The sequence below is a fragment of the Balaenoptera ricei genome, chromosome X (assembly GCF_028023285.1).
Source record: "Balaenoptera ricei isolate mBalRic1 chromosome X, mBalRic1.hap2, whole genome shotgun sequence".
NCBI classification, from domain to species: domain Eukaryota; kingdom Metazoa; phylum Chordata; class Mammalia; order Artiodactyla; family Balaenopteridae; genus Balaenoptera; species Balaenoptera ricei.
In genome coordinates this window covers 15,513,699-15,540,497 of record NC_082660.1, presented here as the reverse complement: position 1 = coordinate 15,540,497, position 26,799 = coordinate 15,513,699, and the positions used below count along the sequence as shown (strand labels likewise).

The 26,799-nt window shown below is 41.3% G+C and overlaps 1 protein-coding gene and 1 pseudogene across 2 annotated transcripts in view; one reads left to right on the top strand and one right to left on the bottom strand.

Moving 5' to 3' along the window:
• CDKL5 (cyclin dependent kinase like 5) overlaps positions 1-19,244 on the bottom strand; it is a 188,626-nt gene extending 169,382 nt beyond the window's left edge. For both annotated transcript variants that reach the window (XM_059910711.1, XM_059910712.1), the window contains exon 1: positions 19,171-19,244. The gene's annotated coding sequence lies outside the window, so the exon portion shown is untranslated. The remainder of the gene's footprint in view (positions 1-19,170) is intronic.
• On the top strand, positions 6,914-7,683 carry LOC132357466 (large ribosomal subunit protein uL30-like; annotated as a pseudogene).
• Positions 19,245-26,799: the final 7,555 nt, after the last annotated feature.

Sequence of the window (26,799 nt, the reverse complement as noted above, 5' to 3'; positions counted from 1 at the left end):
TTAACCACTTTCACAGCATAAAATATAAAAGGGGAAAAGTAAAACAGTAAGAAGCAGAGATGCGATTTAGGAGTGGGCTTAACATATCATTTAATAAAAGATGATTCATTCATTCAACAAATATTTATTCGGCACTTCCTGAGGCTGGAAATACAGTCGTTAGCATTCTTCTACATCCCAACATATCCTATTTTTACCCCAGCCAGAAGCTGGGCAGAACACCCTTCAGGGCCCCCACGTATAAAATGGAGCTAATAACTATTCTCCCAGAAACGTAATGGATTAAATGTGGCACACCAACCTTTAAAGTGTTCTGTGCTTAAATAAAATAACACAGTTTAAAGATCGAAAGGTTTTTGGAAGAGCATGGTTTAAAAAAAAAAAAAAAGCCTAGAAAGGTAAAGATATGTATAGTAAGCTAATGTTTACCCCTGGACAGGAAGCTGCTTAAACATCTCTGCATCCCTCAAGGTATTTGGCTTACTGCCCTTCATTTAACAAGGGTTCAGTAAATACATATGATGATTTCTTTCTTTCCCTCTCTCTCAGGTATGTTGTACTGCAGTTATTTTAATAATCTGACAAAGGAGAAAGACTGCACAAAAGGAACTAATATTTACTGCTGCCTATTACATACCAACTACTGTGTTGGGCACCTCATCGATGTTATTTCATTTAATTTTCACAGCCACCTTGTGAGGTATTAAACCACAAAACCAGGAGTGGATTTTCATTTTCGAAGAATCAGATCATAACAAATTCAAACTAAAAAAAAAAAAAAAATGAGCAATGGACCTTACATTTGGCAGCATTTGCTCATTTCATGTTAAAGGGAAAGAATCGAGTGAACACTACAAGAGTATTTAAAAAAAAAATTTATTAACATGAAAAGAAAATGTACACAGAAAAATACAAATGACCAAAATAATAAATTTTGTAAATATTTAATCTTACAAGTAATTTTTTAAATCCAACAAAAAACAATATTGCAGACCAGAATGGCCAAAATAATAAACATTTTTTTTTAAATTATTTATTTATTTATTTATTTATGGCTGTGTTGGGTCTTCGTTTCTGTGTGAGGGCTTTCTCTAGTTGCGGCAAGTGGGGGCCACTCTTCATCATGGTGCGCGAATAATAAACATTTTTAACTTGCAACCTTTCCTTTAGGTGAACCAGCAGTGTTCCCTGTACACCCTTCACAGGTATGGCACACTCCCATCAGTGTCATCTATCATCACCCCCAGTGATCCTCAAAGGGGGATATAAGACTAGTGTTCCAGGGACTTCCCTGGTGGTCCAGTGGGTAAGACTCCACACTCCCAATGCAGGGGGACTGGGTTCGATCCCAGGTTGGGGAACTAGATCCCACATGCATGCCGCAACTAACAAGTCCGCACACTGCAACTAAAAAAAAGATCCTGCGTGCCGCAACAAAGATCTCGCGTGCCACAACTAAGATCCAGCACAGCCTAAATAAATAAATATTTTACAAAAAAAAAAAAGACTAGTGTCCTAAGAAAAGACTAGTGTCCTAAGAAAAGGATCAAAGATGTACACAAGAATTCACTTTAAAAACCATTCGGGAATTCCCTGGCGGTCCAGTGGTTAGGACGCTGCGTTTTTCACTGCGGAGGGCGCAGGTTCAATCCCTGGTCGGGGAACTAAGATCACAAGCCACGCGGTGTGGACAAAAATTTAAATGAAAATTAAAAAAAAAAAAGGACATTCTTTGCCATGATGTCTACAACAGAGAAAAATGAGAAACCACATGTAGTATAAGGCACTGTAGTTCTGCTTTAAAATGGCTAACCAGACACATGCGTTTACCTTTCCTCCCACCCTAAAACCCCCTGAAATAGGCAAAAGAAATATAAAAATAAACCCAGAGCAGCCCTGAGAATATAGGAGGGCTCACAGCAGACAGATCTGTGAGGAATTCCAAGGAGCTATGAAGAAGGTTAAGACTGGGACTAAGAAAAGAAATGGCTTAATAGTAAACCACATAACTGAAGAGCTGTGAAACACCTCTACCTGTGCCCACTCCCTATCTTCTTTCAGTAGGACTGATGCCAGCATTTACCCAGTCGTGGCTCTCCAAAATGATGGTTCAGACAAGGAATACTCCTCAGTAGCACTGAGGCCAGAGAAGTAGGGAAAGATGTCAATTAACTGCAGCTTCCATGAGGAATAGGGAGTCCCACCAACCAGAGAGCTAGCAACCCACACAGTCTACAGTAGACGCTGCGTTCCACACAAAGGAGACAGCATAAGCAAAGATACCAAGTTTGAAACAATTTTATGGAGAACTCTACATGCTGGAGAGCGCAGTGTTTGAGGCAAAGAAGGAAAGGACGTGCGGCTGGAGAGGTAGGCATGCAGAGAACACACCAAGGAGAGCCTGATGAGCCAGATAAAAGGAAATCAGACTTTCTCCTAACTTTCTCCTTCTCTTGTCAGCAACAGAGCACCACTGCAGGCTTTCAAGCAGATCAGTTTCATGATCAAAATCATGTTTTATATCATACTAGCAACTGTAGATAATATATCTGAGTTGGATAAGACCCAACTATCCACCTTAGGAGCCTCGGTGGATAGTGGAACCATTAACAGAGTTTTGTTTTTTTTTTTAATTAAGGAGGAAGAGCAAGTTTGAGGAAAGTATGCTGTACTTCATATTAGACATCCTGAGTATAAGGTTCCTGTAGAATAGTCAGGTGTAGCTTTCCAGCAGGTTATTAAGAATGAGTCTGAAGGCATATAGTGAAAAAACAGGAAAGAATTTAGAAATTTAGAAATACATCTGCATGTAAGTAGAACTGAAACTCTGGGTGTAACTGAGACAATGACCTAGGATAATACTTGGCCAAGAAGTCAAGCCCAGGTAACAGTAGTGTGTACGGAGTAAGTGGATCGAGACAAGCCCACAGAGAATGCAGAGAAAAAAGTGTAAGAGAAAGACATGGAGAACAAGGATGCAAAGGAAACACACTGCTTCAAGGAGACAGTGACTAACAGTGTCAGGTGCAACAGAAATGTCAAGTAAAATTAGGACTGAATGAATCCACTAGACACAACAAACAAGACGTTACGGGAGATCTCAGCAAAAACAGTTTAAGTAATGTGAGACTGGGAAGTCAGAGATCGAGCTGAAGTGTGAGAAGTGGATGAGAAATGGATAGACTATGTATAGACCACACCCAGATGTTTAGAGAAGGAAGAGGAGAGGTTAGGTAGCTAAGAGAGGAGTGGACAACTGGTTCAGGGAAGGTTTTCTAGGACGAGAACCTTAGGAATAAGATAATGGGCAGAGAAAAATTAAAAAATCAAAAGGGAGACTCTAAGGATAGAGCAAGGTTACTGATCCTCAGCACCACTGACAGTTTGAACCAGGTCATTCTTTGCTGTTGGGGGCTATGCTGTGCATTGTAAAGTGTTTAGCAGCATCCCTGGCCTCTCTACCCATTAGGTGCCAGTGGCACACGTACCACCACGCCAGTTGTGACAACCAAAAACCTTTCCAGACATTGCCAAATGTCCCCTGGGGGGCAAAGTCACTCCCAGTTGAGAACCACTGGGATACAGGATGGGGAGAAAGAGGGGGAATAACTGATGAAAAAAGACTGCCAAAGCAGCGGCACCAAAGCTGAAGGCACGGGGCAAGGAACTGGCCTCAAACAGCAGCAGAAGCACCTCATTCTCAGAGACAGGGGCAAGGGCAGCTCTAGGGAGACAGGGAGTGATAAATTTACAGATGGTGCCAGAAACTGGAGAATATCAGCCAGAAGGCCCTCGATATTCTCAACGGAGTGGAGACGAGGTTATGTGCTGAGTATGCGTGGTGATGATTTAGTGGCAGGCTTGAGAACAGTGGCTAGGGTTTGTAACAGTTAATGGGGACCAGTCCTGGCAGGTCACCCCAGAGAAGACCAACAGAGTTTGGAAACCACATACTCCCTTCTTGCTCTGAGAATGTTAAAATGCATCTCCCCACAGAAATCACCTATGTACTGATTACAGTCCCAAAGAGCTCACAAGTCTATACGAATTTCAACTGCATCATGGAAAGACTAGACTCCTGAGGGGTACCTGGGAAGGTAACCCATTTTTTAAAAATAACATAGTTCCTATCAGATAATGAGAACTGTGATGAACATAAGTGATATGTAAATGAACTTTCAGTAAATAATCTGTTCAAGTTAGAGGATGCCTGTTGTTGCAACTACTTCCTGGTTCTTAACTGGATAAACTACTTCCTGGCCTACAGGAACAGTAAAATAGAAAGGAGTGGCTGCAAAGACAAGACCTTATTAAATGAGATTCTTCATAGGACAAAGGCCTGCTCACTCCCGCCCTCTAAACCAAGGGCTGCAAACTCAAATGATTATGAGACCAGGAAACTGGAGATACCTCAAGTCTGTGCATGAGAAAGAAGCTGGAAGTGAACCGTCAACATAAAGCTATGAAATACAAAGGGTTGCCCTTGGGTAAATAAGAAAAAAGAAAAGCTACACACAGCAGCCCAGGGCTGTGTGTAGGAGTGAGCAAAGCAAAACGGAAAACCCAAGTCTGTGCTCTACCACAGATATGAAGTCCAAATTCACATCATTCTCCAGATGTCAGAAACCCATCACCTGAGAACAGATCAAAACCTCTCCAGGAGCAGTGAACTCAAAGGGTCCCATCAGAGACAAATGCAAAACTATCCAAAGGAGCATCCCACAAGCCAGGCACAGGCAAACAATTCCCAAATTGTCAAATGTTGCAAACCACACAAAGAAATAAGAAAAACTTGGAGGGAAGACAAATGGAAGATTTCATTTCTCAAGAACTACAGCTAAGAAAATAATCCAAAGGAGACAAACATAACTATATTTTTAAATGTTCAAAGAAAAGAAAATGTCCTTATGAAAATTTAAAAGTAGACTTGAAAGAAAACACAGAAATTTTTACATTTAAAAATATAGTCAAATGTTTTCAGTGAAAATTTTCAATAAATGGATTAACCAATAGACTAGACACAGCTAAACAGAAATTAGTGAATTGTAAGGTAGATGTCAGGAAATCACCCAGAAGTAAAAACAGAAAATATTAAAGAAACTTTAAGCAACACAATGAAAAACTCCAACATATATCTCGATAAGGGTTCCAGAAATGGAAAATGGAGAAGCATTATTTTAAAAGATAATGGCTAAAATTTTTTCCCACAATTTAAGGTGTCATGAGTTTTCAGGCTGATGGTGTACACCAATAAAAAGCAGGAAAAATAAAAACAAATCCACATCTAGAGGTATCGCAAAGAAACTGCAAAAGGTCAAAAACAAGGAAAAAATCTTAAAGGTAGCCCAAAAGAAAAGATAATTACTTACCTACAAAGAAATTACACCTGAACTGACTAAAGCCTTCTCATTAACAAACAAAACTTGTCAAAAGACAAGAGAATAACATTATCAATTGTCAACATAAATTCTGTATCCAGCTCAACAATCATTCAAGAGAAAAAGTGAAGTAAAGACACTTTCAGAAACACCAAGACCATGTTTACTACTAATAGGCCTTTAGTGAAAGAACTACTTAAGAACATTCTTTATAAAGAAGAAAACTAAACCCAAAAGGAAGAAATGGGGTGAATAAAGAATGGTGAGCAAAGAAAACTGAAAACATGTTGATGAGTAAATATTCACTATTTCACAAACTTAAGGTGGTTTCAACAAGACAAAACCAAAGCATAAATAACTAACATGGAAGAGGGGATGAGGGTTCAAAAGTAAGCCATTCTAAAATCTCTGTCTTATTTGGGAGGATAGGAATAATAAGTAAGCTTTGACTTAGTTAAATGCGCATGTTAAAATTCTAAGGGTAACCAAACTTCTGTCTTCCATCCTGGAATAAGAAAGCTGGAAGGAACGGAGCTGCCCGCCCTTACAATAAAAAAGAGCTGTACTAATTTCAAATTCATGACTTTCTTGAAAGCCATCAGAGAACAACCAACTGGCTCAAAATCTTCGGAGAGGAAGGGCCTGCAAGGAGAGAGGAGACAACCTTGTGCTCACCTAGGGTAGACTGCAAGTGGCCACTGACAAGAGTTCAGCTAGAATAAAAAGCAAATCGATATTGCTTGCTGAAGCCCGATGTGGCTTGCTGAAGGAACAGTGTGAAACCAATGGAGGTCACAGAAATAGGGGAGACCCCAGCCTTCTGCAGGATCTTCCTTCACCAACGCCACCAAGCACTCACAGAAAGAGCCCTGAGGAGTGCCCACTGTGATGCAGACTTGAGGGAAGGGAACTGCAGCAGTGTCTCAGGAGCAAGATGTACACCCAGATCCTTCCCTCCCACGTCCACTAGGGAAGAAAAACCTTTATCTGTGAAAGAAAGGCCAATAAGTGCTTCTACCCTTAAAGCACTGGTGAAAACTCACTACAGCCGGAGGAAGGGGTGGGCACCCTACTCTGGGAGAGGGGCAGGACTCCACACTGAGCCCACAACAATAGCTAGGGTACGGGCATGACCTTGGGACGTTGATGCAGGCCTAAGCCTGAGGTTTCATCAGAACAAAAGACCACACCCCACCATCACTCCCCACCTCTAAGCTAACCTACTTCCAATAACAAGGAAACAGCATAATACCACTGGCAGAGGGACAGGAGGAGATCAAGAGCATGTAAGGAGACCCTAAGTCACAGTCCTGAAGGAAGACCCGACACAATAAAATAAACCAACTCCCACCCTAATCAGAGAATTTGAAGCCTGAGGTATACTGAGAGTAACCACAGCAACAACCAAACTTAAAACCAGCCCAACTCCAAACTAGATTAACTCAAATTCCTGAACCAAAGGCCTAGCACAGGGAAAGATGTGCCCATTTACAGACATGAAAATTATGCACCTCAGCTCTTTCCCAGCTAGAACCATGGAGGGTGCAAGAGAGAATTAAAAAAAGGTTCCTGCTGTGCCAGAAACCCTTAAGAAAATGCAAAAGAATTTCGCAGAGCTTAAGATCAAGAGCCTGAGAAAGAAGTATGCCCAGAAGATGCTTTGAAAGGCAAGGAGGAAGCTTATCTATGAAAAAGCTAAGCACTATCACAAGGAATACAGGCAGATGTACAGAACTGAGATTTGAATAGTGAGGATGACAAGAAAAGCCAGCAACTTCTATGTACCTGCAGAGCCCAAATTGGCATTTGTCATCAGGATCAGAGATATTAGTGGCGTGAGCCCAAAGGTCCAAAAGGTGTTGCGGCTTCTCCACCTCCGTCAGATCTTCAATGGCACCCATGTGAAGCTCAACAGGCTTCAATTAACATGCTGAGAATTGTGGAACCATATATTGCATGGGGGTATCCAAACCTGAAGTCAGTAAATGAATTGATCTACAAGCATGGTTATGGCAAAATCAACAAGTGAATTGCCCTGACAGATAACGTGTTGATTGCTGGATCTCTTTGTAAATATGGCATTATCTGCATGGAGGATCTGATTCACGAGATCTATACTGTTGGAAAACGTTTCAAAGAAGCAAACAACTTCCCGTGGCCCTTCAAACTGTCTTCTCCATGAGGCGGAACAAAGAAAAAGACCACCCATTAGAATGTAGAGATGCTGGCAACAGGGAAGACCAGATCAACAGGCTTATTAGAAGGATAAACTAAGGTATCTACCATGATTATTTTTGTAATCTGGTCAGTTTTTAAACAGTGACTGCTTTCAAAGTGAAAAAAAATTTTTGCACCTCAGTTTCTACTGTTCTACAAAATAAGTCAGTGTTACAATAAAAAAAAAATCACAAGGCATAACAAAAAGCAGAGAAAAAACAACACTCAGAAAAGACAAAGAACATGTCAGAACTAGACGCAGAATCAGATGTTGGAAATATCTAGAATCAAAGTTAAAATACTATGAGTAACATGTTTCGAGCTCTAACCCAAAAGGGGAACATGAAAAATCAGATTGGTAACTCAGCAGAGAGATGGAAACTATAAGAAAGAATACAATGAAAGTGCTAAAAATTAAAAATACAGTTAAGAAAAATGAAGAATGCCTTCAATGGGCTCTTCAGTAGACTCAACTCAGTCAGGGAAAGAATCAGTGAACTTGAAGATGTCAGTAGAAATTACCCTGACCGAAAACACTGAGAAAAAAGAGTGAAAAACAGAACAAAACAAAACAGGACATTCAAGAGGTGTGGGACAATATCAAAGGTTCTAACATACTGGTAACTGGAATCACAGAAATAGAAGAGAGAATGGGACAAAAGAAATATTTGGAGAGATAATGGCTGAAAATATTCCAAAGTTAATATAAGACATCTAACACAAATTCCAGATGATCAGAGAATAGGGAGATAAAAACAAACAAAAAAAACAAACAAAAATGATTATCACCGCTGAGCACCAACACCACTTGAGACTGAATTCCATAAGCTCTGCCCCCACCAAACACCTCTGTCAACATGATCACCAGGTCATCAAGTCAACTACACATGATGGCCACCTCACAATGCTCACTTCTATATACAAGTCTCACTCTGTGTAAATGACTGGTCAAACCTAGGTCACAAGCCTGTATCCTAGCTGTAAAAGAGACTGGGGATGAGTTTTCTGGGAAAGTGGGACCTATAATATGAGAAATTACCAAAATGTAGAGAGGATACTTAAAAGTCTACTACAGCATCTAAAAATAAAATAAATAATTTTTTTAAAAGCCCTCCATCTAACTAACCAACTGTTAGTGTACGGTAGATTCTTTGGTGAAATCATTGCATCCTAGAGAGCCTTTCTGTAAGACACATATTTTACCTCAATGTGGTAACACATTTAAAACTAGCTTCCCAATCTGAGGGACCTAAGCAGTGATGGGGGTTGGGGGTGAAGCCACATAATAAATAAGCAAACATCTTCACAGAATGTTGGTTTTGTTTAATGTTAAGTACAATGCAGATATATACAAACACACATATGCACACACACACAAGAGCTTATTATGGAACAGAACTCAGCACTTCTATGAATTCATGCAACAAATCATGAAAAAATTCAAAGAAATATCATTCTTATATTTATAAACTTCGGCTTCCCCTTCATCTACCACACTGTAAATGTTGACAGAAGTTTGAGGAGTCTCACAGAGGGAGCCATTAGCACCTAGTTATACATCAACACGGATCCAATTATAACACAACTATGTCCGAGACCAGTGACTAGACCTACAGGACAAGCACGTCTATAGGACGAGCAGAGAGGAAGATCCACTAGACAGGTAACTGACAGAGAAGAGAAACCACTAAACAAGGAAAAAGGCATTGACAGGAGGAGATGGGAGTCAGGAAAAAAGGCACCTTTCATAAGAGAAATATTTACTGAGCATTTCCTCTGTGCCAGGCAATGCACTAGATGCTCAGGCGACAACAGGCAACACTCAATGCCTCCAGGGAGCTTACAGTAGAAAACTGATACCATCTGCTTATCCATTTTACCAAAGGTCCACCCCTATTTAAACTCCTGGCTTTATTTCCTATGTATACTCTCAGGTAAAAGTGAAAATGAACAGAAAAAAGCCAAATGGCCATAAAGAAAGAAAACCAAGGTCCTGGGATGTCGCTGGGGTCAAAGCATCAAAGCAAGGCATGCAATATATAAATCCACGTCATTTCTTGCTATTCACCCAGCTTTATATGCTTTTAGATCCGTGTGTTTGAATACACCTTCTACCAGAAAACCCCTTCCCTCCACCTGACATTCTGGGCCTCCTTTAAGACTCTTCACAAATGCTCAGGAATCATTACTTTCCCCAGTCCCCTTAGGTCTGCGTTAAGTGCACCTCTTCTGGCCTACAGTACCAGCACCCTGTGTTTCCATCTAAATGTACATATCATCCTGTTCTTTAGTCATTGCTTTTGGCCTCTTCTGCTGGAATACAAACTCCATAAAAGGGCACAACACCACAGCCTGGCTTTGTATCTCCACCACCTACCATCACAGTGACACCAAGATACCCAAATCATCACCTCATCATAAAGTGAGTCAAAGAAAGACAAGTATGGCCTTCCTTTACCAACCCTGCACAGAGGGACAAGACTGGAAAGCACAACTCCAAATCAAGGGCAGTCACTGTGGATGGTAGAGAAACCACTAGCACAAAAACATCAAACTCTAAAATGAGGCAACTCTTTAAAAATAAATGTCCTGGGCTGGATAGGAAGTGAAAATAGTAACGACACAAAACCACTGTAAATTCTTCAAGTTACCAGCACAAGGAAAAAAAAAAAATCAACAAGGAAAGAATACAGAGCAGGTATAAAATGGTTCAGAAAAGCCTCAGAACTCAAGGCCAAAGTGAGCTAAGTTAGAGACTGCATCAAAATGTAGATTTCAAAGGAAATATTTGAAGAAGGAGGTGATGCTGTGGTTATTCTTTGTATACATGGAGGGGAAGTGCACAATGGCATTCTATACTGACACAAACTAACCACTTTACACCAAGGAAGCCCTGAATGAATGCTTGTTCAGTCATCAAAGCAAGAAAAACTTAGCGTGGCTGAAGATTTCCAAAAATGAACTGAGCATGTAGGGATACATACTGTAGAAGGAGAAAGAAACAAATCAGGATATATAAAGTAAAACCTGTGGAGCACTTTTATATACATAAGCTCACTTGAAAGTAAGACGCTCAACAGAGACTAGTTTAATATAAAAGATGGTAAAACCACAGAATGTGAACCAGATTTGAAAATGGTACTCCTGCTAAAGATTAGTGATTCTAAACATTATTAACAAAATTCTCTAAAAACACTGTACGTGCTCAAATGAGATTTCATAAAATATGAAATAGCATAAATGCTGACAAATATTAAACTAGACATAAGACACTGTATTTAGGGAAAGAAAAGAATAAAGCAAATTTAATATTGATATTTAATGAAATGTTTCATTAAAACCTTGAGCAGATTAAAGATGTCTGGGGGAAAAAAAAACCAGTGAAGAGTTTTAAGTTTAAATATGGAAGAGAGCTAAAACTGTTAGAAAAAAATTTTAACTCAGTTATAAATAGAAATGACATTCCTATATAAGGTTAACAGACTGGTGAAGGATAAAAGAAGGAGCCTTTAGAAAACTGAAGGTAATTTCTATAAAAACAATGGAAAGAGTATCACAAATGACAATCAACCAAGAAGGCAGTTGCAAAATTTTTAATGAGATGAGGAAAGAATATTCTACCTTGCAGGGATTATGACCTTTTTGGTAAATCATCAAGGTTCCATTGAGCTAAAACTCTTGTTTTTTGCGGCATTTCATTTCATGTCACATTTCTGCTTAAAACCTTCAATAGCTTCCCAGGAGACTTAGGACAAGTTCAAAAACCCAGCAGATGGCCTACTAAGCCTTTTCAAGACCTGGCCCCTGCCTACTTCTGCGTCATCACCTGCTTCTCTACTTTCCAGCCATTTCGGATTTCTTTCAGTTCTTTAAAAGGTTCGGTTTTTCAAAAGCCTCTATTTCTCTCAAGTTGCCTGAGGGCATTTGCACTTTCTGCCACGAAAACTTATTTCTCCAACTAAACCATGCCCTTCTCATCCTTCAGGTCCCACTTAATGTTACCTCCTCAGCGTGCCCTTCCTACCTGCTCCCCACATGGCAGATCCCCCTACCCTGTTAGCGCCTGGTACTTCTCCTCTGCCTCCATTTCAAGCCTATAAATTCTTTGAGGGCCTACTTCCCTTTGATGTATCACTCTATCCAGCCTCTATCACAGTTTGGTACACCGTAGACACTCAATAAGTATTTGCTAAATGAAGGACAGATTCTCAGGATATAGGACAGGTTACTTTAAAAAGAAATAAATTATGAAACACCAATTTGCACAAAATTAGTTTTTGTTCTACCTCAACTATTTTCAATTACTAACAATTAAAATAAAACTTTTTCTTTTCGTTTGCAATGCTAATCTTAAATTTTAGTGGTAATATTACCAGTAATAATTACTAGCGATTAAAGTTAAAACATCCACCATTGGCTCACAAACCAGGGTGGAGTTTGTGGATAAATTCTAGGATGTGTCACATCTGAACCAGCTTTCGTAATCTCTGAAAGATTCTATTCATCAGGAAACTAGTTTCTACTACTCTTGGCCAATATCAGGGTAATTGGGCAAATCCAAGTCAGTAAGTTGTTCTTCAGCTGTTACTTATCACCGTTTTTTATCTGCCACATCTTCCTCACACGCGCGCGCGTGTGTGTGTGTGTGTGTGTGTGTGTGTGCGCTTAATCTGATTATCATAATATGATTTTACACTGCCAAGAACCTAATCTTTAGGCATAGTACCAAATCTAAAACTGAGATCTAACACTGCAACTTACCTAAAATAATTTAAAGCAGTCTTAAAAACAAACAAGCAAAAAACATAATGTATTCATCCATATGTTTTGTTAACTAACTTCCAGAAACCAAAGTTGTTACTTTCGAAATCACTATTTCCCTCTAAATCAAAGTCAGAAAGCTCTTCATTTGTTGCTATTTGATATTAGGCCTTTCTCTTAACAAAGAACACAAAGTAACAACAGAATCACATAGCCATAGCAATTAAACAGGTTTTTTTTCAAAGTAAAATTATTTCAAGCCAGTTATGATTGAATTTACAGTAAACTATTATTATCAGAGCAGTGCTGTGTCCTTTCTGTTTGTTATTAAAAATCCAAACACAGGCTTCCCTGGTCATGCAGTGGTTAAGAATCCGCCTGCCGATGCAGAGGACAGGGGTTCAAGCCCTGGTCTGGGAAGATCCCACATGCCGTGGAGCAACTAAGCCCGTGCGCCACAACTACTGAGCCTGCGCTCTAGAGCCCGTGAGCCACAACTACTGAGCCCGTGTGCCACAACTACTGAAGCCCACACGTTTAGAGCCTGTGCTCCACAACAAGAGAAGCCACCGCAATAAGAAGCCGGCGCACCACAACGAAGAGTAGCCCCCGCTCGCATCAACTACAGAAAGCCCGCGCGCAGCAAGGAAAACCCAACACAGCCAAAAATAAATAAATAAATAAATTTATTTTTAAAAAAAATCCAGACACAACCTACCACACAAGGAGGTATTGATTTACCTGCCTGGCACTTGTAAGTGTCACTTTCCATAGAGAAATGTTCATCTAAAAGCAATGAAAGTTTGTTTCCAAAACACTTTACTTCCAACCAAACAACTGCATTCCTCTATTATGTGTACCCAAAAAATAACATCCCCAAGCTATCCTATCAGCAGTGTCCATCTACACATGCAGAACAGGGAGCAAAGAGCACCTGGGAACCAAACGGGTGGAATTCATCCCATCCTGTACAACTCGTTCCCAAGGGAGTTTTAACTCCCCTGCCTACCCTTCAGGGTAACTAAAAAAAACGATGCAGGCAGGGAAAAGCAGCTACAGTACCTTGCAGGTTAAACTATTTCTAAATCTCCCAACAATCCAGTCTGAAGTACTGCAAAAAGTAGACAATGCGTTTGCATACCTGAATTTAATGAAGCCTGCTCTCTGGCATGCACCGTAGGCATGGATCTCTCAAGGGGGATTAGAGCTCAAACAATAAAATGCACAATGTTATTGGCTTAAAATCAAGAAAACCAATTATTTTGCCCTTGGTCTTAAATCCTAAAGGAATTTTTTCTTGCCCAATAATTATATTACTTTTACCTTGATTTCTTATTTCTGCTTTTCCAACATATCACTAAGAGCACTGTATTTTATTTGCCAGTTTAAAAAAGATCAAAACAGAATCAAATCAAAACCACAAAGACAAGGTAATGGATGGCAGTTGCAGTACTGTCCTTTATATTCTGCTACATATTATGTTTAGGCAAAAACTTTTGAATATACAAAAAGTGCTAAGAAATTGTAATACATGTAAGAAGGTATTTTTAAAAGACCTATCTTTTAAGATCTACATGATTTCGTTTACAAGTGTCTAATGATAAAAGGATCTAGGCGGAAGCAAGTAAATAAGGTTAAAAAAATGCGTGTTGGCCGGTGAGATCTTTTTGGGGTGATGGAAATGTTCTAAAATTGGATTGTAGTGATGGTTACACAGCTCCATAAATCTACAAAAAAAAAAAAATCAATGAATGGTACGGTTAAAACATGAATTTTATGGTATGTAAAGCATACCTCAATAAAACTGTTAAAAATGCATATTCAAAACCCATACTTGGTAAAGAAATCCACAGCACTTCTGTATAGCTCCCATCTTGGTAGAACAACTGTCCTGCTTTGGCCGAGGTGATTTCCAGCCCTGAGGTTCTACAATATTCATCACTCCTTTCTAACTTTAATAACTGGCAAAAGTGATTCTCACCAATTACAGAATAAGATGTTAAGTCCTTTTCCTCCCTAACATGGACCTCTGGGGGTTCCTTTGGGCTAAGCAACTGTAGCTCTCTTAAGGATGGGTCTTGTTTAAAAACACACACACCCATAAGAGGCTATAAGTAACAGAAAATTCTACTTGCAAGTAGAAAAATTTTGTCAGACTGCAACTCCTACATAGTGTTAAGCAACATCAATAACATATCTCTGTAGACTTCACCTCCAAATTTTATTTTACTGAAGTCATTACAATTACAAAAGAGATACCCATCTGCAGATTGTAATGGCTGCCATTTTACTTCAAGAGTGCATCTAAACCACAAAATTGAATTCAAGGAATATCTTCACAGCCTTTATTAGTGTAGCAAATTTAATCAAAGTCAGTCAAAAGTTAAAATGGAACATGAAGAAACATGAAATACCAAGTGGTTAATTAGAAACAGCTACCTCATTTGAGTGTAAATAATTATGTACAACCTTCATTTATGAAGAAACAGAACTAATGACCCTCTTAGAAAAGTCTGAACTTGCAGTTGTCCTATCCATCAGTGCTGATGGATCTGAGTCCAGCCTCCCATGTGACTAAAGGTCAGGCAGCCTTGCCAATGTAGCCTATGAACTCCAGGAGGCATATTTATACCTCCAGTAACCACCCCAGGAGTGATGTACAGTAGGAGCTCAAAACATGTTTGGGAAATCAGATTTCTAAAGAGAAGCAGAAAGCATAGTTTTGAAGAGCACATGTTCAAGTCATACCGGTTTCAATGGAAGTTTTGCCTCAGCTACTGACTAGCTAGGTAATCTGGGTAAAATATTTTCTCTCCCTCAGCCCATTTGGTCAAGTGTATACGGGAAATAAGAAAAACATCTACCTCACAGGAATGTTGTGAGAACACACATACACACATATATTCATGCAAATAAATTATTTGCCATAGTACCTGGTATTCAGTAAGGCTGAATAAATAGAATATTAGAATTTAATTATTATAGAGAAGACTGCCCAAAAGAGACCACACCCAAAACTTGACCCTAATGAGAACTATCTCAAACACAAATGTTTCTAAGAGCTTAATTCAAGATGCTGACAATCAATTCCAAAGACTTGAATGGGTTAAGTCCTTTTAACCTAATAAATAATTTTCTGTTAATTCCCAAATCTGAATTGTCTAAATGTTAGCAGGCTCTTTAGGTGGAAGGTCCTCACTCACAGCTTTCATTTCCCACTGACAGAATTGTACCCAAGTTCATATCACACAGTATTAAGAAGTAACTGTACAAACTTGAATGAGAAATGAGGCCAGATCTTTGAATAATCCAGTCTTCCAAGCACTGCTCTATATAAAGGAAACATTCTAGAAACTATCAAGAATTTAAATCCAAACACTAAAGTAAGTGATGCATCGCCAACAAAAGAGTTCTAATGTTGAATTTAAGATAGAAAGTAAATTGGAAAACCCTCCCAAACAGAAAGTTTAAATATAGTCTTTCAATTACATTATTTTCTCAAGTTGAAATATGTGACCCAACTGACTTCATCATCAGATGATAAGAACCTTTGAGGTTCGACCTCTGTCTCTATCAAGAAATTCAATGTTGCCAAAAATTAAAACTTTAGAAGCTAAAATTATCAAATTCTGAGTAAACAGTCTTTTCTACTTAAAAAGTGACTTAATACTTCGAATTCTGCTATCCTTGTACCAAAATTAAGCGTTACCTAAAGGATTCCCCTCACATTTTGTATCTAAGTATGTGGATTCGTTTGTTCTTAAATGCCTTCTGTTATTACTTGACATCAATTTATTACATGAAAAAGTCATATCCCCACACTAACAGCCAAAAATGAAGTACTATGTTAACATACCCTCTAACATGTATTAGAAATAAAGGAGATAACCACCAAAGTTATCAAAATAAAAAGGGGAAAAAAAAGGTGAACTTTTAACAGACACACTGAAGAAGGCTTCTTTTCTCTGCTCGCCTCCTTACAAATTCCACAGCCATATTCTCAGATATACTGGAATTTTCTACCATAAATTAACTTGAAACATAAATCAAAATGAAAAGTTGAATTTCTGCAACAGAAGCCACTGTCATTTCCAACAATGCAACTATTGTTGAAAGCGTCTCTCACAGATTCTTAAGACACAGTGGTGAAGCAAGGCTGGGGGGTGGGTGCGGGCGGCGGTGGGAAGGCATACTTGACGAAATGTCTCCACCTCTGTATTTCGTTTTGTAACAATACCGCACCTTCAAAGCAGAAATACCAAGTAAAATCTGGTTGTTATTAAATGAGACTGCCTTAACTCCATGCAGCACATTTGGAACAGAATACATCTGATTCGCAATCAGTCAACCTTCTATTACTCATCTATGCGAGATGGCCCTGCAATTTCCCTCAATGGGAGCCTTTTCTTTTAAAACCCCAGGGAATACTGTCGCTACCACACTCCGATTTAAATGACTCCAAGAAAATTACAATGAAAATAATGGCACATTTAGCCCAGGGAACTTGCATAAGTAGAAAATCAAAAACCTGAGATAAAGGGGTAAAAAATCCCTACCACAAACCCCTAAATCATGAATAAATTATAAATCTGAGCAGGAAAAAAAAAAAAGGAATCCTCTCTGGAGAAAGAATGCTTATTTCTAATTTTTAAAAAATATTTATTTATTTGGCTGCGCCGGGTCTTAGTTGTGGCTCGGGGGATCTTTCGTTACAGCATGTGGGATCTAGTACCCTGACAAGGGATCGAACCCGGGCCCCCTGCATTGGGAGCGCAGAGTCTTACCCACTGGACCGCCAGGGAAGTCCCTCTAATTATTTTTTTTGATATACCAAATTTTGTTTTTAAAAAAATTAGGCTCAGAAAACTTGCTAAATAAGCAAAATTAGAATACTAAACTGTTTTCTATATATACATATATATCAAATTAATCCTTGCATTGATTAGGTTAAAAGGCAAGACAATTCAAAGGGATTTGACAGTTGAAGACCCTCCAACCCCTCTGAAATGGTAGATTATTTAACACTCTTGTAATGATTAACTTTATTTAGCATGCCTCTTTTGGAGCTCTATTATTTAATACAGTCAAACTGAATTTTTTTTATCCTAATTAGGTTTCCTTGTACTTGTGAAATGCTCAGCATACACTGTGCTGGCAGCTTTAGTTCTTCTACAGCTTCTCTCTTCTGGCTCCGTCCCCCACTCGCCCACCCCCCACCCTTAGAAAAAAGATTTCCTTCCCAAATGTTCTCTTCTCTGCATTTGTCAACAGAAACACCCACTGGTGGTGTCAAACTGGTAATACTGCTGCAGGCTTCCTTACTCCCGTTCCAGTGTCAACGCCAAAAATGCTCAAACCTAAAATAGTACTCTTAATAAAGAAATTAAAAGGATTGCTAAGGTACTCAACTATCATGTTGTCGAAAACAGGCACACCTTTTTAAAAAATGTATTATTAATGATCGTAACTGGGTTGTTAAATGTAAGATTATACTACCCCCCCTTCAACTCTTCACATTTTATGAATAAAATATTTTAAAACACTTAAAGAAATTAAAAACAAATTTACACCTAAATGTCATTCACAAATAATTCCGAATAGCCTCGGTAAAGATGCCTTCTTTTGTAACCCTACAGCAAGAAAGGAACAACCTGGAAATGTTCCAGCAGATGTTACCTAAAGCAATAATTCTATTCTATACATATTTATGTCTCCTGTTTCGGTCAAATGCTCCCGGACAAATGAATTTGTGTAATCCTTTACATTAACTACATAAACCATTACATCCAAACAAACCTAATTCAGATGCACGGAAAGAAATTATTCCGTGTCTGCAATACTTTCTAAAATCAGCTTAAATTTCAGTCAATTAAAATAGATTGTGTTAACAGAACACTGATCTGCAACTACTTAAATATCACAGCATCCGTCTAATCTCACTGTGGAGATACTAAGGTCAGGCTTTTCTTTTTCAGGCATCTGTGCTTTAACACTCAAGTGAAGCGAAAAACAAAACCCTCAAAGAAGATCTGCCTTTACACTGAAATATGTTCAGGTTATTTTTTCCCCCAACGTGGGCACAGAACGTCTCAATGCGAGAAGAACCTGTTCGTTCTGGGAAATGGTTCCAAACCCCAGGATTTAATTTCTATGAGGGTCCAAAGGGTACGAAGGTCTGGGAAGGGGCCAATTTCTGCTTCTCCCCACTATGCTAGTCTTGAACTTCATAACGACGCCTGAAACTTGTTCGGGGGAAGCTGGAGGAACCGCGGGGCAGGCGGAGGGTCGCTCGCCCACCCTCGCAGGCGACCAAGGTCAGCAGGGCCGGGGCCGCAGCTCGCAGTCCCCGGCGGGTCCCGGACTCCCACGGAACTCGGGCGGGGGGCTCCGGCGCGCAGGCTCCTCCTCAGCGCCGGCGGGAAGGGGCTTCCCTCGCCGCAAGCCCTGGGGAGCTCGGGCCGCGGGGCCGGCGGGGCGGGGATGCAGCAGACCCGCCGCTGAGGGGAGCCCCACGGGGCGGCCTCGACCCGCCGCCCCTCCTCACACCCTCCCGTCTCTCTACACCCCAAAATACATCCCCAGCTCCTCGCCGGGGAAGCCCCTCCAGCGGCGCAATGGGGCGCTGAGGAGGAGCCACTCCAGATTGGGGTGCCCTCGCCGCGTCGCCCCATTCTGGGGGGACCCGCGCCACCTCCCCGTCTCACGTCTGCCCGGGGGGACCGGGTGGGTCCCCTCTCTCAGGAGATGCTGGGTGGGCGCGGGGCCGAATGAGGACAAGTAGGCTTGGCGGGCGGGTGGCGGCGCGTCTACTCACCCCGCCGAGATCCCCACCTCCTGCCAGGGTCCCACAGCTCCCGAGGCCGCAGTCGCCGCTTTACCTTCCCCAGCGGCGGCGACAACTAATCGAAACCTTCCACCCCGCCCTCTCTCTCAGGAGAACGCGCAGCCTAAGCTGCTAACTGCCCCGCCCCAACCCTCCCGTTTGGACCAATGGGGAAGCGCCTCAGGCTCCTCCAGGTCCCGCCTTCGCCCCGCCCATTTCTGATAGGAACCAATAAGGAGAGAGCGCTCGTCCGCGGGCTCGGGCTCGCGCGCCCCGCCCGCGCCGCTCGTGCACTGGTCCCCGAAGCAGAAGACAGCTGGTTCCCTGTATAAGCTCGTCTGCGCGCGTACGCGCGCGCCATGCCTCCTCGCGCGCCAGGTTTGGTTGCCCCGCCAGGCCCTAGCAACCTGGGCTGGGCGGCTGGGAGGGGCGGGGCCCGAGCCTTGAGCTTTCGAAGGGAGGGGGGATGGCGGGGAAGATCGTGACTGGGAAAGGGGCGGCTGCGGGGGTTGGGGGCCGAGGAGGCCCGGGAATCCGCCTGTCACAGCGGAAAAAGAGGGGGAATCCTGCCTGCAGCGCAGCTATCCTGGCCTCTTCCTCCCTAGGGACACGTGCGGGTGCGGGTGGGGGATCGGAGAAGAAGGGTAGAGCACATTTGGGGCGGAAGCCGAGGCACTGCTTGGAAATAAAGGATGGAGGACTGTTTATCTCTGTTGTTGGTAAAAATGATATCGAAATCCATTGCTGCTGATGCCCATCTGTTGCAGCTGCCTGTGCGCACACACACACACGCACATATACACACATTCACACATACACTCGTCCATCAGCCTGCGATCCCTTGGGTGATTTAGGTGCAAAGAACTAGTAGCCTGAGGATTCCTTACACAGCAGCTGGATACATGCAAACGGCTGTTAAGCAGCAGCAGCAACCCACAGCCCTGCTTCGGTCCAATGCTCAGCCACACAAGATTCCCCAGCTGGCATGAAAGAAATGAAGTCATCGCCCAACCAGTAGAAATGCAAAGATCTTAATACCTACTATGGATCAAGTTTCCAACGAGGATGAAGAGGTGATGAAATGGAAAGAGATACATTTCCAATGCCACTTTTTGAAAACTAGGAAAAATAATACTTTTAAAGACATTGCAGACTAATCTATGTAATGTGCATAATAATTTCCACTTAAAAAAACAAACAGGAAAAATAGATTTTTTTTTCTGGTTCATAGGAAAAGCACAGAAAATAAGCAGTGTGTGAGATCATAGCAGCCACCAAATTAGAAATACGCAGTACTGTACTGTAATGGGAATTAGATATCTTGGATAAAATCCACTTAATCTATTCCTGTTGTGAATCTGGTAACAATATGTAACAATATGCTGGGTTTGGCCATTCAATGCCAAGTCAGTAGGGTTTTCCTTTTCATAATATGGTGAATACTTGATGAGAAAATGAAGGTGCCTGCTTTCTCTTCGGCTTCTCAGGAAGCATATTAGAAAATTTTACAGGTAGGAACAATGAATTAGCAGTGAAGGAAAATGGAGTCAGAGGCAACAGCAGAGAGCTTTGCAGAGTCTCCTGCCTCCTCCAGATGCAAAGTAACAGTTGCTGTGACCTCAAGCTTCACCCATGTGGAGCTAGAATTCCTGGGGCAATCACTCCATTTTCAATCTTGTATGTTAGTGCCTTTGTCCCAGGAATTGTAGCAGCATTACCTTCGAATCAAATGAAGAATGGTTTATCTGTATAGATTTAGAACAAGATAAGGAAAGACCAATAACTAACTATCCGGTGATGCAAGTTCAATTTAGTTTTAAGTGGTAATATTAGATGCTTTATAATGTGCCATCCCATGTATGCAAATATGACCCTCCACTTAGGGACCTTTGCTTTCATCTCATTTTGAGTAGTGGTGAAGGGATTCTTAGAGTCACATCCAGTCCAGTTAATTGCAATTTTGATCAAAAGCATATATTTTCTATGTTAGAGTTAAAAAGCACCACGCTGCCATTTAACTGAGCTCTTTTCTTATATAGAAAGAACACTAATACTTACCACTGAATGAATGCCTGCTATGTGCCAAGAATTCTGCATACATTTAGAGTTGCCAGATAAAATACAGAAGGCCTGTTAAATTTGAATTTCAGATAAACAATGAATAATTTTTTAGTATAAGTATGTATTTTTATCCTGGATACAAGGGTAGAGGGCTAAATAAGGTTTCTAATCACTGTCAAAAGAAAAAAAATTTTTTTGAAATGCCCCTCTGGGCCCAGACCTCATAATCTGGGAGAAAAGCTTAAAAACCAAATCAATGTGTAAATCTGTAACGTTTGTAGAAAGAGGTGTACATACTCATACTAAAAATTATTTGCTGTTTATCTGAAATTCAAATTTAACTGGGCATTCTCTATTTGTATTTGCTAAATCCGGCAACCCTACATACATTATCTCTGAGCATCATGATTCTCTGCAAGATTCTCTGATAGGTCACCTTTTTCCAGATGAAGAAACAGCTTCAGAGCCTCCCCAACATCTATATGCTCCTTCTTCCTTCTAATAGAACCGCAACTGTGTTCTAGTATCCACGTTTCCAGGGCGGTGGGTGCTTAGTACTCTTAGTCAATCAATGTGTGGCCCAATTAGACTAAAGGAAAGAACTTAACCTATGGTTTGAGAGAGAGGTTTTCCCTGTCTATCCTGCTGGATGAACAAGGAAGCAAGTATCCCAGGTGCCACTGGCAGCTATTTTCTAGCTAGGAGGAAAAACCAGCCTTAGGTCAAAGCCTATACACTAAGTAAGGCAGAGTTGAAAAATAGAAAGAAAGAAAAAAACGGGTTCTTGATGACACCACTGACTTGTTTAATTAAACAAATTCTGCCTTTTCCTTGCATTTAAGACAATTTGGGTTTGAGTTTCTATTAGATGCCTCAGAAGCTTCCTGCTGCAGAGACCATGTGTGCTACTTATTATGGGTCTCAATAATAAATAAACAAGTGGTCATCAAGATGCAAGACATTTTTATCCTGGATATATGCGGAACAAGTCTAGAAGACTAAATAAGCCTTCTAATCATTGTCAAAAAGCATTTATGAAATGCCCATCTGGGCCTAGATCTCATAATGCAATCAAGATCTAGGAGAAAAACTTAAGAATCAAATCAATGTGTAAATTTGTAGTGTGTGTAGGAAGAGGTCAGCATTAGTTGTTCGCTGGCCCTGCTCAAAGCTTAAATCAGAATGTCAGACCTTACATGTTTTTGTTTAAAGTTCATACCATTTGGGAAAATGTCATTTTAGAAATGCAAGTCCAGTACCTCATTTTAAACTATTAAAACCTCTATTCCTGTCCTCCATGCACTAAGTTTAACCACAAACAGGGTAGAAAGAAGAGAAATGTCAGCCTCAAAAGACCCAAGAGGGAAAAACCACACCAGAATAGAATGCCATATGAAAGTGAATGGTTGGCAAGGCAGTGTAACTTTAATGGCTAAAACCGTAGACTTGGGAGCCAGATTGCCTGTGATCAAATGCCAGCTCTAGTGATGCCCTTGGGCAAATTGCTCAACTTCTCTGTGCCTCAGTTTCCTCCCCTGTAAAATGGGGATGATGACAGTGATAATAGTGCTCACCTCACAGGTCTATGTGAATGACTATTTGTGAAATGCTTCACAGAGTACCTGGCCCATAGTAAGGACTTTATAAAGATTACCTATTGTTGAGCAGGCTCAATTCTGCAGGGTACAAACTAGAAGCAGTCTCTTTTTCTTCAATCACTACTTTGAACCGTGTTTTTACAGCAAATTTGTCTTTTCTGTCCCTTCACATCTTGGACAGTTTTTCTGACTCTTAGGTCTTCGTCAGCTATTAAAAATCAATCTAGGGACTTCCCTGGCGGTCCAGGGGTTAAGACTTCACATTCCAATGCAGGGGGTGTGGGTTCAATCCCTGGTTGGGGAGCTAAGATCCCACATGCCTTGCGGCCAAAAAATCAAAACATAAAACAGAAGCAATACTGTAACAAATTCAATAGACTTTAAAAATGGTCCACATCAAAAAAAAAAAAAAAAAAAAAATCAATCTAGTCGGGCTTCCCTGGTGGCGCAGTGGTTAAGAATCTGCCTGCCAATGCAGGGGACACAGGTTCAAGCCCTGGTCCGGGAAGATCCCTCATGCCGCGGAGCAACTAAGCCCACCTGCCACAACTACTGAAGCCCGCGCACCTAGAGCCCGTGCTCCGCAACAAGAGAAGCCACCCAATGAGAAGTCTGTGCACCACAATGAAGAGTAGCCCCTGCTCCCTGCAACTAGAGAAAGCCCGCACGCAGCAACGAAGACCCAACACAGCCAAAAATAAATAAATAAATAAATAAATTTTTTAAAAAAATCAATCTAGTCTAAACTCGAATGTTGTGTTTGATCTAAATCCTGTCCCCCTCCCCCTTTCTCCATCACCATCATCACCTGCCAGGCCTGTGGCTCAAGACACTGAAGTGGCCAGGGGGTGTGGTCAGCCCATTTTTATGTCTACTCCAGTTCCTTGGAGGGTGTGGTCAGTTCCCTCACCAACCCTAACCCCCCACAACCAAAACTGGGGTTTGTAGGAGGTAGAGGGGAGAAGGAACCATCAGCTTTTCTCTTAGCAACCCATGAACATTGTCGCCTGCTTTCCTCACTTCCTCCCATCCCCCATCTTGGCTGTAGTTGACCTCTGTTTAGAGGGCATCTGAATGATAGGTATAAATACCCCTTCCAACCTCTAGCTGTCACTTCCCCTATAGAAGCCCTCCTAGGTAGAGGCAACAAGAAAAAAATCTCTCTCAAAATACTGTTATGCATGTGTCAATACTACACAGAAAACAAGCCAAAATTTCCCAAAGCCAACTCAATAAGCTAGAGCTCCAATAACTCAAAGAACCACTCAAGCATCCTGAAAGAATGTTGCCATGTTTGCTGCCTGGGTCTGAATAATGGTTTCAATGGTTTGAACAGTGTGTGATCTTGGGCGAGTTACCCTCTCTGTGTGTCAGTCTCATCTGTAGTAGAGTAATAATAACGGGTTGTTTATGAAGATTAACATAGGGTTAGATGAATTAATACATGTAAAGTGTTTAAAGCAGTGCTGACACAAAGAAACTGATCAACTGGGACTTCCTTGGTGGTCCAGTGGTAAAGAATCCACCTTACAATGCAGGGGACGCAGGTTCGATCCCTGGTCAGGGAATTAAGATCCCACATGCCACAGGGCAACTAAGCCCCTGCGCCACAGCTACTGAGCTCGTGAGCCTCAACTAGAGAGCCTGCGTGCCACCAACTACAGAGTCCGTGTGCTGTGGAACCCGAGCGCCACAGCTAGAGAGAAGCCTGCGCACCGCTACAAAAGATCCCGTGTGCCTCAACGAAGATGCCACGTGCAGCAACTAAGACCTGATACAGCCAAAAATAAATAAAGTAAATAAATAATAAATAAATCTTTTAAATAAATAAATAAATAAATGCTAGCCGCTGTTATTATACGCCAGGCATTGTGCATACATCATCTCTTTCAACCCTCACATCAACCCTATGAGCGATGTCTTAATTTGGGTTTCCCCAAAAGCAGATGCTGACACAAGGATTTAAGTGTTCATAGTTTTGAGAGTTAATCCCAAGAAACACCAGAAGATGCGTGGGCAAGTGAGACAAGGAAGAGAAGGAAGCCAATAATAGGTGTGTTATCAAGCCAGTTACTTCTGTAGGCGACTGGAGCTCAGAGGATTTGCTGGGGAGCTCTGGGAGGTGATGGAGAAACTTCTCCTCTCCCAGAGATGAGAAGCTGGGGTGTTTCTCCACCATATTGAAAGCTCTTCCAGGCATTAACCCTCCAGCATTTTCAATTCTCCCAACATGCAGGCCAAGTGTGCTCCCAGAGAGTCCCAGGTGATCACAATAAGTGGCCCTGGGCAGGTGGAGGTGAGTGCCAAGGAGACGCTGCTGGGGCAACAAGAGTATGCCCCTCAGCTAAGAATATTATTATGCCTATTTTACAGAACATGTATTTTACAGAATTGTAGCCATCTTAGGAAATGTTCTCCAACCACAGGCTAGCAGCATAAATAGCAGTGAATATTATGGACTCCACAATTGATGAGGGATTTTCTTGGAGAAATTTAAATCTTCTAGGAAGAAGCCTGAAACTTGGCTATTTTGAGGCTCCTCTCAGTTAACAGTTACATCTAGAAGCCTCCTCCAGCCCTCCCCCTTTCCCTGCCCCTTTTTCAATCCTTTAGGGTGGCTGTGGATTCCCTGGTCTACCTTAGTCTAGTATGCGCAGATCATCTGAGATCAGCGGTACCCAGGGAGCTGGAGCGTGGCTGTGCTAATAGATGCTGTTACTGATGTAGAAGAGCTTTTTATTTCAAGAAGAATATCTAATGAGATAATGGAGATGTGCTGTCTTTGGCTTTGAAAGAAGTGAGACAGCTAATTTTATAGCTAGCAGCAGGAAAATAACAGTGAGAATTGGGGCACAAAATGGAGAGTAATTCTAGCATCTTTCCACCTGGCCTAAATAATTTCATAGTCCTGAAACCCCTGACCTGATGATTTTAGGGCAATCCTCCACATCCAGTTCCCCTTCCTCCTCAACACAGTGCACAATAAATTGTGAAAGAGACGTCAAGCCAGTGAAGTACGTTAGAAATACTTGTTGTCTCAGATACCTGTTTCTACTGAACATTCGTACTTCTACATAATTTTAAAATACTGATAAATTAATTTCTCATGTATTAATGTCTTAATCCAGATGAAACCATATTTCCCTAGCTAAACAGCAGTCTATTGATCTTTCTTTAGAAATAATATTAATCAACATTTATTGAGTGCTTACTGTGTGCCAGGCATTGTGCTGAACATTTTGCATGGATTATCTCATTTAATCCTTTCTATACCCCTCTGAAGCCATGTAGTGGTTTTAAGTTATCCCCAAAACATTTACCCCTCCCGTCAGCAGCCAGCAAGGAACTGCCAACAGCCGTGTGAGTGAGCCATCTTGGAAGCAGATCCTCTAGCCCCAGTCAAGCTTTCAGGTGAGTGCGGCCCTGGCTGACATCCTGACTGCTACCTCATGAGAGATCCTGAGCCAGAGCCACTCAGCTAAGCCACTCCTGAATTCCCAGCCCACAGAAACTATGAGATAAAAAATGTTTATTGTTGTAAGCCACTAAGTTTGGGGGTGATTTGTTGTACAGCAGTGGGTAATTAATTCAAGTGGATGCTATCTCCATTTTACACACAAGGTTTTAGTAACCTGCCCAAGTTTACCCAGGCGGTAGGCGGTGGAAGCAGAATGCACACCCAGCCAATTGCCTCCAAAAGCCTAATCCTTAACCACTAAGCTATACTGTCTCAGCAATAGAAACCATTTATGTAACGGTGCTATGTGCCAGGAACTTTCCTTACACTGTCTCATTTACTGCCACAACAGCTCTGCAAGGAAGACATTTTTTCCACCTTCCAGAGGCATCAAAGTAAAGTGACTATGTTCTTTTAGGAATCGAATGATAGTGATGTGCACGAAGGCATAGGAGTGAAGCAGCACCATTGTCCATTGCTTACTTGATTCGCTCAAGTGTGAGG